Source organism: Molossus molossus, unplaced genomic scaffold (assembly GCF_014108415.1).
Source record: "Molossus molossus isolate mMolMol1 unplaced genomic scaffold, mMolMol1.p scaffold_m16_p_6, whole genome shotgun sequence".
NCBI classification, from domain to species: Eukaryota; Metazoa; Chordata; class Mammalia; order Chiroptera; family Molossidae; genus Molossus; species Molossus molossus.
This window is the reverse complement of record NW_023425399.1, coordinates 21407478-21425633: the sequence shown is the minus strand read 5'-3', so window position 1 is coordinate 21425633 and position 18156 is coordinate 21407478. Positions and strand designations below refer to the sequence as shown.

Genomic DNA, 18156 nt, shown 5'->3' with positions numbered 1-18156 from the left:
CAAACCATTTAACTTCAATTAGCTTATTGCAGCTTCACCCAAAGCTGGGCAGGAGTGCTGTTATTTTCTCTTGGACAGTTAAGTGCTTTAGTAGAGAGCCAGGGTGTTGAGAGGCTGCTCTCTGTGCCCTGTGCAAGCCCTGCTGGACTTGTAGAGAATGGTGAAGCTGTCAGAACACTGGCTGGTAACTGAAGGGCTACAAGTGTCCCTTTAATTTAATGCCCTCTTAATTAGTATAATGGCTGGGTTGTCCCTCACTTCCACTTGACTCATTGCTGTCTCTAAGGCTCATTATGATCAGGGATGAACAGCATTTCTCCGACCCCTTATGTCCCCACAGTCATGGAATAGAGCTGGCTCCTAGGCTCAGCAATGCCTCCTTCTAGTTGGATGACCTTGTGTGAGATGTGTTCCCTCTTTGAGCCTCAGATTCTTCATCTGGATGACATAGCAGCCTTGAGGATGGCTCTAGGCTTTTCTCTCTGCATAGCCTCTCCTCACAGTACAAACATATGTGACTCTTCAACACAACAGGCCACATACCTCTTTACCCACAGGGATTCCCTTAATGATGTGGGTCTGGAGTCAGCCAGACCTGGGTCCAAATTTTGGATTCAAATTCATCTTCCTGGCTGCGTGGCTTTAGCTAAGTCACTTAACAACTATGAGCTGCACTCTTTTTTCTAATTAAAACACACATACACACATCCCCAGATGCCAGGCACTGTTCTAAGACTAATGAGTTTGAATCCTGGATCTGCTGCTTGTTAACTGTATGACATTGAACAAGTCACTTCACCTCTCTGATGTTCAGTTTCCTCATTCTGTTAAGTGGGAGTAATAATAGCATTTTCTTCCAGGGTTTCTGTAAGGAATAAGTGAATTAATATAAGTGAAACACTTAGAATTGTGCCAGGAACATAGTAAGTGCCAATAAGTATTGGCTATTATTATGGCTATTCATCTCATTGAAACTTTACAACCTACTCTGGAAGTCTGACATTCTCCACTTCTAAACTTAGGGTACTAATACCCACAGCATAGGGTAGTTATGATGATGACAAGTAATATAGGTAAAATAACAATAGCTAATATTTATTGAGTACTACAACAAACCAGATTTTATGCTATGAGTCAGAAATACACTTGAAAGCAAGAAGCAAAAACCAAAAGCAACAGTGGCACAAATATATGAGGTTTTATCTCACACAAGAAATCTGAAGGACTCCAGGCTCTTTCTGTCTTTCTTCTGTACCATTCTTATCAAGTCAATCTGGTATTTGTTCTCAAGATTTCAAGATGGCTGCTATGTCTTTGTGCATCACATCTCTGTTCCAGGCAGCACACAGGGGTAAGTGCAAAAGGCTGATTAACGCCAGTTGAGTCTGTCTCTTTAAAAAAACTTTTTTGGTTAAGGAACTAAGCAACTCCACTTGCATATCATTGGCCAGAACTCTGTCACCTGCTAGAAGCCTAGGAAATCAAGCCAGCCCTTCATGGTGTTTAGGGAAAGCCTCTTCCAGGAGGTGATATTTAGGCAGAAAGACCTGAGGCATAAGGAATCAGAAGTTAGAAGAAGTGGGGGAAGAACGCTCCTGGCTTTGTTCTCAGTGTCACCGTCTCTTTAATCTAGTTTCTTTTCCTTTTGAAGTGAGACACGGAGGTCCACAAACAACACAAGTAGAGCTATAACTGCTGTTCTGACGGCCAAGGTGCGATTCAAGCCAGGCTCTCGGGAATCCGGGCTCTTAGGCAGGTTCTGGGGGAAGCCGTGCAAAAAATACAATTACGATGTCACACGTCGGACGACGAATGGAGAATCTGGATAATTCCAAGACTTCAGGGAAGTCTACAGCTTAGGACTGACGAGCAACGGTCCTCGGGTGCTCTTGGAAGACCCCTCTGCGGGGGAGTCTGGAACACTGATTTAGGTGAGGGTTTCCGACAGGAGAAATATTCAGGAGGGAGGACCAACACCCCGATCAAGTTATAAAACATTTCCTGCACCACAGAAGAGTAAAGATACTTGATTTAACTCTTTTTTTTTAAGGTGAGAGTGGCAACCCTCTACCCAGACTCACCCTCACCGAGGAGCGACCCTCTCCCCGCCTCAGTGCCAGGTTCCTAGAACTGAGAAAACCTGGCTCTTGTTGCTACTAGGTCTCTTCGCATCCCTCGGGCACCGCCCCCCGCGGAGTTCTTTGGGCCCCACCTCTAGGTCCCACCCACCCCAGCTCCAACCCAGCGATCCTCCTTTGGGTTACACCTCCTTCGGCTCCTCTCCAGAGAAACAACCTTTGGGCCCTTTGCTCCCTTCGGGGCTCTTCAATCTTTCCACCCTGTCTCGCTTCAATCTTTTCTCCCTTCTGGGCTTCCTTTTACCCAGCCCCGTCCGAGCTTCCCTCCACCTCTGACTCCTCCTCTGGGCACAGCCCCCCTTTAGCCCCACCCACAGCCCCTCCTTTCAAACGCTGACCTGGCTCCCTGCTCCGCGAGGCCTCCACCGTCTTCCATACTTACCTCGTGCTCCTCTCTTTCCTGGCATCGTCACCCTCTCAGTCCCCGCTCCATACCGGTGTAAGCTAGGCTCTCTTCCCGCCCTCAGTCCCTCCCCCCTGTCGGGCCCCTCCTTCCTCCTCTCCCCACAGAAGCGCTGGACCTTTCCAAAGCCAAGCTGAGGCGGCGGGGAGAACCCGCGCGCCTGGGAAGCCCGGCCGTGTCAGGGCGGGGCTGCGGACTCCTCGAGTTTGTGTCACCTTGTCCTTCCCTGGAGTCGGAGGCGGGCGAGGGGCGAGCCCGGGGCCAGGGCTGGAGCGGCAGGCGGGGCCGAGTCGAGGGAAGCCGCTTCGGGTTCCCTCACCCCCGCGCGCTCAGTGGTACGGGCCGAGGGAAGGACTCGCGGCTGCGGGGCTCGCGCCGCTGTCAGTGCGGCTGGGCGCGCGAGTGGTGCGGGAGCTGGGCGGGTAGATCTGAGAAGCTGAGGGGGTGGTAGCGGCGGTGGGGCGACACCGTGCGTGTGCTCAGCTCCTCACGCCGTGGCCGGGTCTGCCTTCTTCCTCCCGTCCCCGAGTGCGGCCACACCGCCTTCCTCCGCGCCGCGCGGCTTCCTCTAGACCTCTCGGCGCGGGTGAGTGGGAGCCGCGGGCGTCTCCTTAGGGGTGTCTGGGGGTTATGTGTGTGTTCCTTGTTCCTTTCGGGTCGGCCACATCTTCGCGCTGGCCGCTGCTTATTTTTAGAAACTCTTTTCTGCCATTCTAGGAGTCCCACGAGCCAGAGTAACTCCTGGCCCCCTCCCCCAGAACCTGGCCCCCCGCCCCCCGGGCCCGCCGCCCTGGGTCGCCGGCCCGGCCCATCCACGCCCGCTCCCGGCCGCACTGGCATTCCCTGGCCGCTTCTTCCCCGCAGGTCGGGCCTCGGTCCGGAGTTGGAGGGGTGGGCCCGCGCCCGCTAGGAAGTTGGAGTCTTTTGTGCTCGTGCCCCGCCCCGCAAGGGAAGAAGGGGGAATTGGAGGCCTCGCGGGGAGGCCTCGGGTGGGCCCGGCCCCGGCCTTGGTCTTCTTTCGGTTTTCCCTCCCGGGCTGTATCTGCGGGCAAAACTGGTCCTGCCTCTCTCCATACGGGCCTGAGCTCCTCCTCCGCTCCCACTTATGCAGGTCCTGGGCTGGTTGCACACCTTGGGCTTGGAGAGGATCAACCACAGGCCCTGGTGCTGGGCCGCACGTAACGCCGCCCCCCTTCTCAGGCGAGCCTCAGTTTGCCCCTCCGTGAAATGGGGGAAAGATAGAAAGTCGCCTCCAAGGGTGATTGTAGATGCAGTGAGGAAAACTAATATGTGAGATAAGTGTTTAATACCAACAGGTAAATTTAATAGACTTGACTCAGGAACTTCATAAGTCTTATTTCAGTTAATGCTCACGGTGGCCTTATGGGGTTATCCCCATTTACACTAGCAGAAATCAAGGCGCAGAGAGGTTAAATAATTTGCTTCAAATCACAATTAGTAGTAGCCACAGAAGTGTAAAGCCGGGGTGCTAGTACTTGTTGTTTATTAGGGTGAGCCTCTGTAATCTCTTTGTGCAGAGGGGATTTGACTTAACCCTCGGGTCATGCCATTAAACATATAACTCCGTTTTCCCTGATTCCTGCCTGGGCCAGTGTCCACTTGACTGTGGATGAAATTCCATTCTGGTGCTACTAGAGGTCCAAGGGAAAGGAAGTTACTGTGAATTTTTTGCTAATATTGCCCATTAGAAGTTGATAGATGCAGGAGAGTCCAGATCTCAAGCACACTGACGTTGCCTGGGTTTTTGGCTCAAGGAAAGCTTAAGTCATTATAAACAGTGAGATCCATTCTTTATTTTGTTTATGGCATGTTCCTCCCCCCAAACCTTCCATGGTGTTTAGATGTGTAGCTCCTAATTGGGGGAGAGGGAGCAGGAAGTGGCTTAAGTCAACTGCTTCAACTCCCTGACTTCAAAGAGGGTTTTGTTTCTACTATTTTCAGATAAAGCTTAGAGGGGTAAAAGAGAACTAAAATTAATTTTGGCAAGTGTTCTAATTTTTAAATGTAGTTGATCTTGGTGTTAGGAGTGTCTAAAAATCATGCAGGGCATTTCCTAGGCCAGATCCTGAGGAGTCTCCTGATGTTTGCTTAGTTCTTTGGAGTCTGGAGGTCTACTGTGCTCACCCCTTTCCAATATTCTGGATTTAGGAGTTGTAGTATGTAGGAGCTGGAAGGGGTCTTACAGATCATCTAGTACAACGTTTTTTTAGCCCACCGCCCCTTTTAAATTTGTTTTTATTGATTTTAGAGAGAGAGGCAAGGAGAGAGAGAGACAAACACACACACACACATCCATGTGAGAGAGAAACATTGACTGGTTGCTTCCTGTATGCATCCCAGTTGGGGATCAAATCTGCAACCTGGGTATGTGCCCAGAGAGGGAATTGAACCTGTGACCTTTTGGTGCATAGGATAATGCTCAACCAACTGAGCCACACCAGCTGCCCCCCGCCCCCACCTCCCTTTTAACTGAACCTTGGAAAGGGGAAGTAAGTCTAAATTGATGGACTGCCTTAGTGACAGAATCAGAACTAAAATTCCCATTCTTCTGCTTCTCAGTCCAGTAATATTTTTATTTCTACATGCCTTACTATCTTTTGAAAGGGCACTAAATTATTTATGCAGGCCTTCAGACCAGGATTCCTGAGTACATTGAAATCACAAGGAAGTTGTTTAGTCCCAGCACCACTCCATGCCTCAGTTTTAGCATCAGAAGGAAGCCAAGTTTTGTGTACAATGCTAGTTCCCATAAGTCACCACTTTTATTGTCTAGTACTTTATAGTACTCTTCTGTAACTGTTATGTGATTTTATTTCTAATCCAGTCTAATCTGTAAGGGAGTTAAGAGTTTTTACAACTATCATTGAGAATTGAGACACAGCAAGGTAAGGGCACTTGCCTTACTTATATCACTGAATTGATAAGTGACAAGGACAGGACACCTCTCCTGGGTAGAGGATTTGATGTAAAATCATGAACTAAGCCTCTCATGTGGCTCTCTGAGCCTCAGTTTCCTTATATGTGAATTTTCACAGGGTTGTGTATAGACTGAAAAATGGCTGTGAAAGTGCACTGTAGTAGTTACGAGTAGTAGGAATAGTAGCTAATATTTATTAAGTACTTAACATATGCCAGTCAGTGGACTAAGGACTTTTCTGTGGAGCATCTTGTTTAACTCTTAGAACTGTATGAAGTAGATACTATTATTATCCCTGTTTTACAGAAGAAGACATGACTTTCTCAGGGTCATGTAGTTGATGAGTGTAGACACTAACTTTAAAGTTGGTGTGCTTTAGCCCTGGCTGGTTTGGCTCAGTGGTTAGAGCATTGGCCCGCGGACCAGAGAGTCCTGGGTTCGGTTTCCGCTAAGGGCACGTACTTCGGTTGCAGTTCGTCCCTGGGGTTGTACAGGTGGCAGCCAGTCGATGTGTCTCTATCACATTGATGTTTCTCTCTCTCTCTCTCTCTCTCTCTCTCTTCCTCCCGCTGTATCTGAAGATCAATGCAAATATGTCCTCGCATGAGGATAAAGAAAATAAAGCTGGTGTGCTTTATTTTGTGCAAATATACATAAGATAAATTTTACCATTTTAACCATTTTTAAATGTACAATTCTGTGGCATTAAGTACATTTACACTCTAGTGCAACTATCACCACCGTCCATCTAGAATTTTTTGTCTTACCCAATTGAAACTGTACCCATTAAACACTAACTCCCTATTCCCCTTTTCCACCGGCCCCTGGCAACCACCATTCTGTTTTCTGTGTTTATGAGTTTGACTGCTCTTGGTACCTCTTATAAGTAGAATCATACAATATTCGTCCTTTTGTGATTGGCAACACTGGTACTCTTAGTGCTTCCCTTAACCTCGGGGTACTCTGAAAATGCAACATGATTATTAGTCTGAATTTGCAGCAGGGTGTGTGGCATGCAGCCCAAGAACAGGAACCCAGGCTTGCTCGTACCTCTGGTTAAGCTTCCTCCTCCTTTCCCGCCCACATTGTGGATTGAAGTTCCTTATCACTGAAGCATTTTTTTGAGATTTTTTTTAAATCCTCACCCAAAGACATTCTTTTTTTCCATTTTTTGTTCAGGTAGGGTGGGAGGGAGAGAGAGGAAGAGAGAGAGAGAGAGAAATACCGATGTGAAAGGGACACACTGAGTGGCTGCCACCCACACGACCAACCAGTGCCGACCAACCAGGGCTGGGGACAAACTGCAACCGAGGCATGTGCCCTCAGCGGGAACCGAACCTGGGTCACTCTGGACTGCAGGCCGACGCTCTAACCACTGAGCCAAACCGGCCAGGGCATTTTTTGAGATTTATGCTCACTCCTGTATCTTCCAAAGAGACCTTCTACCCTTGAAATAGAACCACCCTTGCCTTATTTGCACCTGCCTTTCTGACTATCCAAGGTTTGGTCTATGGAGCTGCAGTGATCATGAATAATGGTGCTATGACAGCAGTTCGGATCAGACATACTGGATGGTTAAATGGATTACTTTTATGAAATGCTCTCTATTGTTTGCCTCTTTCCATAAAGGCACACGAGGGATTAGCTTTTGGGTTCCGAGATGGTGTTTATGGATCCTCATTCCTTGCAGGTGGTTAAGATGGAGTTAAATGCTGTATTTAGCCTCTCAAAATTTCCTGTTTTCATGTCTGTGTATTTGGGGTGGGATGTGGTGTTTATGTTTGTGAAGGGTAGTTGGAATTTTGTCCTGATACCAATGGAGGTGTGTGAAGTGTTCTAGAGATGGGAAATAGGGCAACACACAGATCTGATCATGTTGCGCTTTCCTTAAAAAATCTGATGGCCCAATATTTCCTACATATTAAAGTCTAAACCCCTAAGTGTGATAATGAGGTCAGAGTGTGCTAAATTGTTTATTGGAAAGAATCTTATAGTTCAGGGGCTTTAAAGTCATGTAGACCAGCCAGCCATCTGGCCAGCAGTTGAATTGGTTACCTGTTGAGATTCTCTTTAATTGGGCATCTCATTATTGCAAAGTTTTCCATTTACTGAATGATTATTAAGCATGCTATGCATGGTACTAAACTTGGGGATTTTGATGTATACAGCCTGGTGGGGAAAGGAAAAAGAGACAGGAAAGGAAACAGGGAATGTGAGAAGTATTTTGACAGGGACAAGTACCATGAGATCATGGAGGGATGGTAACTAACTTGGCTTTGGAGGGTCAGGAAAGGCTTTCCCAGAGAAGTTGGCTAAGCCTAGACCTCAGGAAAAGAAGAGACATAAGACGGTTTGTTCTAGGCAGAAGGAATAGGGAATCTAGAGATGGCAGCGGTAATAGGTGAGACTTTTGGCCTCTTTATCTACAAGGTACTATCCTAAGCATTTAACATGTGATAACTTATTTCTTCCCATACCTTGAGAGGTACAGTATATTACTATTATTCCCATTCTGTAGGTGAAGAAATTGATCCTGGAGTTAAGTAAGTTTCTCAAGATTCCTGGGTGGAATGTAAGGCATGAAATGGGTGGATGTGGCAAGAAATGAGACTGACAAGACAGGCAGAGCAAAGGCCAAGTTATGAAAGGGCCTTGTAACCTGGGTTGAGGAGTTTGGATTTCATTTCAAGGTAAGGGGGCCATGGTCCTCAGTGCATTTTAGAAAGATAGTTCTGGCTACCTATTTGGGGAGTGGATTTGAGGGCTGGAGCACCATAGGTAAAAGAGACTAGTTAGGAGGCTGTTGCAGTAATTGCAAGCAAGAGATGATGGTGTTTCAAATGCAGATAGTGGATATGTGTGTGGGGTGTAGGAAGAAAATGGAATTGAGCGATGAGAATCAGAGATTGTTGGTGTGGAGGGTAAGGAAGAAATCAAGGATGACTTCTAGATTTCTATTTGGTGCAGTCATATAGATGAGAATGCCATTTATTGAGGTGAGGACACAGGAGAAAGGAACACACAAGAGAGATGGGAAGACTCTCATGTAGGGTCTTCTTACTGCTGATGCAGGTTCTTCGTGGGGAGGGCAGGGAGAGCAGGAGTGAGGGAGAGTATGTATGTACCACAGCAAATGTGGTAACTACTCCTGGATAAACTGGATGATGTAAACACTAGTTTTGGAAGAGTGGAAATATTAGATCCTAGACATCCAGGCCCTGCACAGCTCTGAAGACTGCTTATGTTAAGCCAAAGAAACCCTTTGTTTTCTCCAGTATCCTTTGGCACTGTTCTCAGTGTACTAGTGCGTTCCTTTCTAAGTGAACTCTTCTTACTCTCTGCTAGGCACTAGGAAAACAATGATGAGTAAAACAGCTTGAGGAACTCACATTCAGAAGGGCAGCAGGTTTCAGTAGCTTAGATTCAGTGGTGGTGGGAGAGAGAGGGGTGGGCAGGTCAGGGTGGGACAGGATGGAAAGGGACCAGGAGGAATTTTATTAGGGACAGGAGTCAGGAGATTCTGCCCTGCATTCCAGTCTTTTTGTCAGGTGGCAAAGATCCAGGCTTATTCATCTGAATAATGATAGAAAATGAGTAAAATGACTCCAAGGGTCCCTTTTAGCAATAACATTTTATGATTCTAGATGATGATTTAGACAAAATATCTCTTGGGGAGGTTTCTTTTTTTTTTTTTTTTCCTCCCCCTCCCTCTCTCTCCCTTCTCTCCTCTTCTCTCTTTCCCTCCCCTTTTCCTTAGGCTGTGGTAGAGGGATAGGGGTGGAGGTAGAAGGGTTTTCGCATGAGTGTCTATAAAAACCTAGTTTTATTCAATTTTAGATTCATGTATAAACTGTACACCTGGAGGGGAGAAGATGACAGCAGCATTGTTAGCCTGCTGTCCTACAACTGCCCCCTGGGTACTGTAAGGAAAGTTTCAGATCTGTGATGGAGTATATATAGCTCATAGACTCTCAGGACTAGAGAGAGGGGGGGACAGTGAGATGAATTGTGAACCTATTCATGAGCCTGAGGCTCATTTAATCTGGTCCCTGCTACTAACTCAGTGTGTGAGCTTGGAAAAGCCCCTTTTCTTCTTTGGCCTGTTTCCTCATAAAATAATCTGGGAGGTCCCTGAAATTCTGTAATGGCCCAAAAGGTGGGGGCTGGGGATAGAACAGGACTGGGGGTTTCTCTAGTCACTTTCCCATCCTCACTTAAGTGAATAATAGAGTCAGGCTTCTGCCAAGTGTCATTGTTAGTTATCTTTTCTTACTGTTTCAATAGCTCTTCCTTTTCCCTCTGAGTTTTAGTGTCTTTCTGTCACTTCATAATGCCCTTCAAGTGAATAAATGTGCTGTACCTCCAGGGAAGAGGGGAGGAAAGATGGGATATTATCCCTAGGTTCTAGTCTATATCCCCAAAGAGCCATTTAGGCTGTCCACTGCCCCCTATGCTGGAGTAGGAGTAGAGAGAATTTCTGAGGCTCAGACACATGTATTTGGAGTGCTTCACTGACTTAAGGTGCAAATCTGGCCATCCTCAAAACACGCCCAGTACAGTTCCACTGAGGGAAATAGCATTCAATGGGCTTTTGATGCTCGCCAAACTCACATTAACTGTAATTACCTAATACTCTCTGGGATCTCAGTCTTCCTCTCTGTAAAACAAGGGGGTGGGACTAGGTAATCTTGAATGATATTTTTACCTCTTAACAGTCTGAATTTTTGGTTTTACGGAAGTGGCTTAAGAATTCATCTCTAGAAGGAGAAAGGGCTTTGCTAGAGCATTGAGAGCATGTCAGAGGGTTAAATTCTGGGTTCACAGATACTTTCAATATATCAGCAGATGGATATTGCTTTTTAGAATGGATACATTGCTGAAAAATTGCTTGTGAGATGAATTTATCAAATTGTCTGCTGAGTTCCATTATAAACTTGAAGCTGTTGTCCCATGGGACAAACTTGGAGTCCAAGACTAAAAAAAATTACATTTAAATATGTAGCACACTGTTTAGAATCATATAATAAAGGGAAAATAAAAAACACTATAAAGATTCCCAAACAGTACTAGAACTGGAAAAATACTAGACCAGAAATTTGCATTTCCTTAGTGTTTTAGCTTTATGAAATAGATACTTCTAACTAAGTTTACCTGGCCCTTGAAATACCATCTTTAGAGACTGAATGCTAGACTAGTTCTGTTTGTCAAGGTAAGAATCATTGCTTTATTCTAAGTAAGTATTCTCTTTTAGAAGGCCAGGTTTAGAAATGTATTGTTATTGGCTAGGTTTCATTCATTCCAAAGGCATTTATCTGGTATTTAGCTGTCTCCTGTTTATTTGTTTCATTAAGAATTTTACTAAGCCAAGTTAAAGGTACTGTTTGCATGATGTTGGTTGATCTGTTTTTCGAGTTTCTTTTGTAATTCTTTGTGCTAGCGAGAAAGCAGGCTCAGCAGTAGATTTAAAAGAATAATTTCCATAACTCATTGTTTCTCTAGGTCTGGGTTTCCTTTCTGGAAGGTATGATCATGCTGCACTGAGAAGTCAAATGTTGTTCCCTGTTTTCATAAACCATTTTAAAGCTTTGGGACTTTGTTCTTGCGTATAGCTGTAAGCTGACACTGAGGAATGGTGCTGTCAATACAATAATGACAGCTGTGCCTAAATCAGTTGAACACAAGAATATCTTTTCTTTAGACCTTAAAGACTCACCCTAAATTGATTTTCACATTAATGAAAATCAATTCTTACTAAAATTAGGGCTTTAGGTAGAGTTACCATGCTAAGTAGGTTGCCTCACTGTTATAACATGATTATGCTTGAAGTCCCACTGCTTTCCATTCCTAACCTCCACCATTCATTCCAGGAATTTGGAGTACCTACTATGTGTTCTCCATATGGAGAACATAAAAACTAAGCAAGATGTGATTGCTGCCCACAAATTATTTTCAGTCTTGAGAGAGAGACAGATACGTACAAGAGATCCTAGCTGCTGCTTAACCTTGCTGCCCTGGCCCAGACATTTGGGTTGAGGTTCAGACTGGAAGAAGCAGAATTGATAGATATATGACTAGTTAAGGAAACCTGTTTGAATATCTGACTTCAGTGTTTAGATTTATTTTTGGCTTTCCCTCCCTCTCTCCCTTTCTTCTGCCTGTTATCCAGATATTTATCCTCTATTGCTGAGGTGTCCAAACACCCATTAGGGTAGTCCCTTCAGGTTTGAATGTTCAAACATTTGCTAGTGCTTTCACTATTCTCACATCAGTTCTTTGGCTGAATGAATTACAGAAATATTTGATGTTGTCTAGCTTCTTATTTAGGAATGAAGAAAATTAAATTATATTGAATCATTTTAAGTTTTATTATACTCAGTTTTGAAATAAAGTAGCTATTTTGCTTGCAAGTGGAATTATATGAGGTGTGGTTTCTGGCATTTGATCAGTTTGTGACTTATTAATTGTGATTAAATCGTGGTTCTTGAAGCCCATTGCCACTGTCTCTGCTAGCCTTCTTTGAACACTTTGCAGCATGGAGCCCTAGGAAATTGGGGGAATGTTGAGCATATTCTGGTCTTAAAAGGCTCTTCCTCTCCCCTGTCCCTACCCTCAAAAAAGAAATGTTAATTTGGGATACTGTGTTATGTTTGTGTTTTCTTCCAACAATTTAGCATTGCCTACGAGGTCTAGAAAAGAGGAAATATGCCTGTTAATCCTCAGAGGTTGGGGACAGTGTTGAAATCAGTTGGTCAAACTGTATAGAGCCCACTGAGTGCCTTCCTTTGTGCTATGAGGGATATAAATGTCTATAGCATACTCTTGCCTTCAGGAACCTGTAGACTTCTTTGAGGAGATTAGATGATCATGAAGGCGTGGCCAATAATAAGGCATTTGGTTTAGAGAGCTTGGTTCAGAAGTCTAAGGTCCATTCTTGTTCCCTGGAACTAATTTAACCAAGTAAACTGGATTTTCTCATCTATAAAATGGGGTTAACACTCTGTATCTTGCTTTCTTCACAGTGTTATTGTGAGGAGCAAGTTAGATAAGGTTACTAAAACTATATTATAAAGTCAGGTGATGTAATTTATATGTGAAGAATCCATGAGTCACCCAGCCGGTGTGGCTCAGTGATGGAGCATCACCGAGGCACCAAGAGGTCACGGGTTTGATTCCTGGTCAGGACACATGCCCAGATTGTGGGCCCGATCCCCATTGGGGGGCATGCAGGAGGTGGCCATATGATGTCCTCATTCATCGATGTTTCTGTCTTTCTCTCCCTTCCTCTCTCTCTAAAATCAATAAAGAAAAAAAATCAATAAAAACATATTTAAAAAAAAAAATCTGCCCTGGCTGGTTTGGCTCAGCGGTTAGAGCGTCGGCCTGAGGTCCAGAGAGACCCAGGTTTAGTTCCCGCTAAGGGCACGGTCCTCAGGTGCAGTTTGTCCCTGGCCCTGGTTGGGCCCTGCAGGAGGCAGCCACTCCATGTGTCCCTTTCACATTGATGGTTCTCTCTCTCTTTTCCTCTCCTTCCCACTCTATCTGAACAAAAAATGGAAAAATGTCCTTGGGTGAGGATAAAAAAAAAAAAATCTATGAGTCATCAGAGGTAATAGGTAAATGGTAGAGTTTCCCATACAAGGATTGCTCTCTGGGCTGGAGTGGTTGTGAAGAGTGGTCTGAACCAGCCTCTAGGGCTGGAAGAAAGAACGATGGAAGCATTTAGACTAGGTGATGTTGGAGCAAAAAACTATAGGTAAGCTGTTTAGGGGGAACAGTGAGTGTTCTCCGACCTCATACTTAAGTCATAGGGTAGTTGTATGTTCAGCTTTAGTAGTTATTGTCAGTTTTCAAAGGCATATCAGATCACAGACTTATCAGTTGTATATGAGAAATCCTCTTGTTCCACATCCTTGTCAACACTTAGCATTGTCTATCTTTTTTCATTTTAAGTCATTCTGGTTGGTGTGTACAGAAGTGATTTTAAGAACCATAATATGAATTCTCTGGTAGCAGTACCATAAAGGGGTAAAGTGACTGGGAAGTTGAGAGAAGGCAGGGATTGCTTCATTTGTTGGGGTGTGGTGCCCAGGGAACATTTATGGAGAAGTGAGTATTTGAGGTGGGCCTTGGAAGATAAGCATAGCGACTATATATTATCCAGGGCCATCCGAATTTCTAATATTCTACCTAGACTTGTGCTTATAAATTATGAAACATCAATATTTCTGGGTCTGGACTGTATTTTCCAGACTACCTAGACGCAACACCCAGATATCTTTTCTCAGTTGCTACTACCTCCCTTTTTTTCCAGAGAGTATGTTCACAGGAGATTTAGATGGCAGAGATGGAGAGAGGACATTCTGTACAATGGGAACAACTTGAGCAGAAATAGAGATGAGTGACTAGATGACATATTCCTGCTAATGAGCAGAGGGGAGGATGTGACTCGTACTTTGGGGGTGGGTGATGCCTTCTCATGGCCTCTTGGAACAGGTGGAAAAGGTCATACTGGTTCCAAGCAATTTGTTCTTAAACTGGATAGAATCTGAGAATGAGTTTACCTATAATTACATTATTTCAGGTAGAAATTAATCCAGCAAACAATCCTTGAAGTGTGTCGAAAGAGAGTTTGTTTTTTAAAATGGAAGAAGAGGGAGGGGAATGCCAAAATTAAAGAGCTTAGTCTTTCAGAGCTCATCTATTACTTATATATTTGCTCAGGGGAAAAAAATGCCATTTCTTTGTCAGCTTTTATCCTGCTGGATGGACTCTAGCAGGGTATTTATTTTCTGTAGTTTTACCAAAACACTTTGAAGGCTGGCATGAATATTGATCATGTCTTAGAACCTCGCTTCTTTGTTCTGTCAGCAAATATTAGAAAATGAACCTTAAATTACCTGGTTGGGGGAAATATGGTAGCCCTGCCTGCTCCCAGAGAGTGGCACTTTTTCATGTTAATTGTTAGTCAACTCCTGATCCTGTGTGTCAGGTCCTGGGGTATTTGTCAGGAAAGTCTGGGGGTGTTAGAGCTGCCATTCACCAGACGGTAGCTAGGCCTTCTGTCGGGGACACTAGTTGGGTAGTTGATTAAAAATATGACCTGGGTTCTAGACCTAACTCTGCTTTTTATATTAATAATAGCTGCTGTGAATTGAGTGCCTACTCTGTCAAAATACCATAGTTATTAGTACCTTTTGTTCATACTAATAGAGCTGATACATACTGAAGCCCTCTTTGTATGTGTGTATAAAAATCTTTATAATATGTAATTTATGTATAAATATGAATGTATTTATATATAAAATTCTATATTATGTATAAATATATGTCTATTATATTTAAATTTTCTATAGAAATATATCTATACATTTATGTATAAATTTATAAGTATATTTATATATAAAACATTATATAAATCTTTATATATATTAAAAAATCATGTTTATTTACATCTCAACCCTAAGAAGTAGGTTCTATTGCTCCTTGCCATATAAATAGGAAACTGAGACATAAGGAGGTTAAGAAATATGCCCATAGTCACTCTGCTAGTAAATGGAGTTGCCAAGATTTGAACCTAACCAAATTCCTTTTTACTTTTAATAGGGGATATTTCAAACATATGCAAAGTAGGCAGAATAAATTAGTGAAGTGTGATTTACCCATCACTCAGCTTCAACAGTTATCAGTTCACAATCTTACTTCATTTATAACCCTACCTATTTCTCATTCTGTGCTTTGAAGCCAATATCAGCTATTGTTTTATCCTTAAATATTTCACAGTGTAGCCCGGCCAGTGTGGCTCAGTGGTTGAGCATTGACCCATGCACCAAGAGGTTGCCGGTTTGATTCTCAGTCAGGGCACATGCCCAGGTTGTGGGCCCTATCCCCAGTAGGGGGCATGTAGAAGGCAGCCAGTTGATGTTCTCACTTACTGTTTGTTTGTTTGTTTGTTTGTTTCTTTCTTTCTTTCTGGCTGATCCTGCCCACTTTCTTTTTCTCTTTTTTTAAATTAATTAATTTATTTTTGTTACAGATGTTTCCTTTTCCCCCCACTGATTCCCCCTCCCCCACCCTCCCCACCCTGTCCCCAGCTTTGTTGTCCATGTCCATTGTTCATGCATACATGCATATAAGTTCTGTGGTTTATCTCTCCCCCACCACCCCCTCTTCTGGGGATTGTCAGTCTGTACCCCACTTCCACATCTCTGGGACTACCCCATTCCTCAGATTGTTATGTTCATTATATTCCACAGATAAGTGAGATCATATGATATTTGTCTTTGTTTGGCTTGTTTCGCTTAGGATAATACTTTCCAGGTTCCTCCATGTTGTCTCAAAGGATAAAAGATCTTTCTTTCTGCCCTGGCCGGTTTAGCTCAGCGGTTAGAGCGTCGACCTGCGGTCTGGAGAGACCCGGGTTCAGTTCCCGCTAAGGGCACGTACTTCGGTTGCAGTTTGTCCCCGGCCCTGGTTGGTCGTGCGGGTAGCAGCCACTCGATGTGTCTCTTCACATCGATGTTTCTCTCTCTTTCTCTCCCTTCCTCTCTCTCCCTCCCACCCTATCTGTACAAAAAATGGAAAAATATCCTCGGGTGAGGATAAAAAAAAAAAAAAAAGATCTTTCTTTCTTACAGCTGCATAGTACTCCACTGTGTATATGTACCACAACTTTTTTTATCCATTCGTCTACTAATGGACATTTGGGCTATTTCCAGATAGTAGCTATTATAAATAGTGCTGCTACGAACAAGGGGGCACATATATTCTTTTTGATTGGTGTTTCAGGCTTCTTAGGGTATATTCCTAGAAGTGGGATCACTGGGTCAAATGGCAGTTCAATTTTTAATTTTTTGAGGTAACACCATATTGGTTTCCAATATGCACCAGTCTGCCAGTGTGGCTCAGTGGTTGAGCATTGACCCATGCACCAAGAGGTCGCCGGTTTGATTCCCAGTCAGGGAACTAGAGTCCCCTTTTCTCCACACCCTCACCAACACTTGTTTGATGATTTGTTGATGGCGGCCATTCTGACAGGTGTGAGGTGATACCTCATTGTTATTTTAATTTGCATCTCTCTGATGATTAGTGATATTGAGCATTTCTTCATATGTCTCTTAGCCATTTGTATGTCCTGTTGGAGAGGTGTCTATTTAGTTCCTCTGCCCATTTCTTAATGGGGTTCTTTGTCTTCCTTTTGTTGAGTTGTTCATTGATGTTTCTATCTCTCTCCCTCTCCCTTCCTCTCTCCAAAATCAATAAAGAAAAAAATTATTTTTTAAATTTCTCAATGTATTTCTTAGAAATGACGAAAAAGCACAACCATAATGCCATGATCACACCTTATCAAACTTAACAATTCTTTAATACTATCAAAATTCAGATTGTATTCAAATTTCCAATTGTCTCATCAACGTCACAATCTTAATTTTATAGTTTGATTAGGATTTATGTAAGTTTACATGTTTTAATTGATTGTTAGGTCTTTTAAATCTCTGTTAATTTATAAGTTCATTTCTATATTTTTCCTTTTATTTATTGAAGAAATTGGTCATTTTTCCTGTGGAGTTTTCCATGTTCTGAATTTTGCCCATTGCCTCTGGTGTGTTTAATGTTTCTCTATCCTTTGTATTTCCTGAAAGTTGGTGGTTGTAACTAGAGGGCAATATCTTTTCATTCTCATGGCAACCCTACAGAAATACGTTATTTGCATTTTGCAGATGAGAAAACAGACTGAGAAAGGTTGGGTGACTTGCACAAGACCTCACAATAACCTTGGGTTTCGATACAGATTTTCTTGTTTCAAAAGCCTTTGTTCTTACTTTTTTACCACTCACTTACTCTGTGAGCTTGGGCAAATCATTTTAAGTTTTCTGGGCCTTAGTTCCTTTGATATGTACACTGAGAGCTCTTAACTAGGAGTAGTATTCTATGTGTCTATGCCCATTTGAGTGCCTACCATGGCATGGCACTAGATGCTGTGGGTGATACTCATATGAAGAAGACTGTCCTCAAGGAACATGTAATAAGACAGGGACTGTGGGACTATACCTTGTGTCAGACATGGGGCCTATATTGGCCATAATGAGATCATAGGATCATTAGTTTTCTCATAGGAGCTACCTTACTAGCCTCCCTGCATCCTGTCTTGACTTCTTTCATGCCATGCTACTCACTGCTGCCAGGCACTTCTTCCTAAAAACTGTTTTTGTTGTGTTCTCCCTGCTCATAAATCTAGAAACAAACTTTTCCCAGTAATAAACCTTTTCTCCTTGGATTGAGTTACTATTTCAAGGGCAATAAGTCTTCTGTTTGGCAGAGGTGTCACTGCTTGTATGGAAATGCTGAGGGAATCTAGAAATGATAGAATAATGATGGAGTAAAGCATGGGGAATGCCATCTTGATTCAGGGGAGAACATAGGTTTAGCACTGCACCGTTCACTTCAAGGACATCTGACTGTAATGGAGCAATTATGCTCTCTTGAAAAGAAAGGGGAGAAGAGTTTTGATGGCATTCCTTTGCGGGGAAACCAAGATGCTGAACCTGTATCTCACTAGCCTACCAAACCTTTAAAATGAATGTGGTATATAGGAGTGAAGTCAAGCAAAGCAGTGTTTTGGGTCTAGAGTAATTTGGGTGACAAACAGGTGGCACTGGTGTCTAGGACGACATATAACT

At 43.5% G+C, this 18156-nt stretch overlaps 1 protein-coding gene across 3 annotated transcripts in view; it reads left to right on the top strand.

Annotated features, from left to right (window-relative positions):
• The first annotated feature begins 2955 nt into the window (after positions 1–2955).
• The window catches only part of RALY (RALY heterogeneous nuclear ribonucleoprotein), a 99908-nt gene continuing 84707 nt past the window's right edge, over positions 2956–18156 (top strand). For all 3 annotated transcript variants that reach the window (XM_036245453.1, XM_036245452.1, XM_036245451.1), the window contains exon 1: positions 2956–3127. The gene's annotated coding sequence lies outside the window, so the exon portion shown is untranslated. The remainder of the gene's footprint in view (positions 3128–18156) is intronic.